This window comes from Caretta caretta, chromosome 19 (genome assembly GCF_965140235.1).
Source record: "Caretta caretta isolate rCarCar2 chromosome 19, rCarCar1.hap1, whole genome shotgun sequence".
Taxonomy (NCBI): domain Eukaryota; kingdom Metazoa; phylum Chordata; order Testudines; family Cheloniidae; genus Caretta; species Caretta caretta.
The window spans coordinates 10,297,501-10,299,096 of record NC_134224.1 but is presented as its reverse complement, the minus strand read 5'-3'; positions in this window follow the sequence as shown (position 1 = coordinate 10,299,096).

Sequence of the window (1,596 nt, the reverse complement as noted above, 5' to 3'; positions counted from 1 at the left end):
CCTTAGAGACTAACCAATTTATTTGAGCATAAGCTTTCGTGAGCTACAGCTCACTTCATCAGATGAAGTGAGCTGTAGCTCACGAAAGCTTATGCTCAAATAAATTGGTTAGTCTCTAAGGTGCCACAAGTCCTCCTTTTCTTTTTGCGAATACAGACTAACACGGCTGTTACTCTGAAACCAGACACACTTTGGCATTCTAGCTGTCACTTCCAATTAAAAGATGTCTAAAATCTAAGTTTGCCCTCTGTTTGAAAAGTAACATGGAAAATTAAAATCTCCCCTTAAATAAATTCACTCCACAAGGCCAGCAGGAAGAGCCTGGTGGCATGTGTGAATCACTCAAGTTAACATTTAATGTACATCCACCTACACAAATATTTCCTCCTTTCTCCTACTCCATACCTAATCCTTCCCCTCCCCACTCCCCAACTGGATAAAACAGATTGAGGACAGAAGGTAACTGCAAATTAGCCCCAGGATAACAAAACTACAACAGCGCACTCATTCTTAAGGTTAGTGGTACTCAGGTATCCTGTTCTCATTTAATAGATATAGCCACATAACAGATGCATCAAAGTAGCAACTAAGCATTTTGGTTTTATAAAGTCTTGGGAAGGGGCCTCTCCTTGGCTAGCTCGGTGTGTTTAAGACACTTTTTTGATATGCCGATACTGTGATAAAAGTTGGCAACCATCAGTGAAAACCATGAACTAGCTTCCTCCCAACCAAAAGCAACCCACAGAGCAGGCAGTGACAGCTGTTGAAAAGTACCAGCTTAAGTCCACTACGATGTTCTTCCCCTGAGGGACATGAGGAACCAATACCTGCGTATCCCCATTGCAGTAGGTTCCACTGAAGCAATGCTGTCCGTTCTGCCTGCTTTATGCCATTAGCTGTGCCACAGTGCATACCTGAGGGCAGATCTCCAACCCTCTAGTTATCAAGCCTCAGAACTCAGCCAAGGCAATTCAGTACAGGCCACAACTGTCCCGATCAACGATCATCACTGTCTTCCTCACTTAAACCTTGTCTACATTAAGGAATTTTGCATGATGTAATTATACCAGTACAGCCCCCCTAACGCAGATACTACACTTGATCTTAGCTCAGAGTACACCAGCATTAAGTCAGCAATTCAGTTTAGGCCAGTAACATGCCAAAGTACATTATATGTTACATGCTACAGTACATGGGGTAACGTACCATATATTTGTGCATTCAGTTAACATTACTTACAGTGAAAAAGGCTCCACTCAAGATCCTGCCCACAGAGTGAATAGTGACTTACAGATTTTGATTTTGCTGAGACCTCACAACGTACTTATCAATGATGTGGTTAAACTTAAATAAGGGCCCCACAGTCCATCAAGGACATGTTAAAGTTCTGTCTGTAATCTGGTTTGAAAAAATCTAGCAAAATATTGCAAATATGGCATTTTCTTCTGTTTGGGGTATAATCTGTTAAACAACATTCTAGCAATACATCGAACTGACAGTCATCTTCACTCATATCTTCAAAGGAGGTCCATAAAGCTGCTTCAGTCCAGGCTCTGACTGGAAGATGGGAGAACCAGCTCTCTGTTCTCTCCTGCT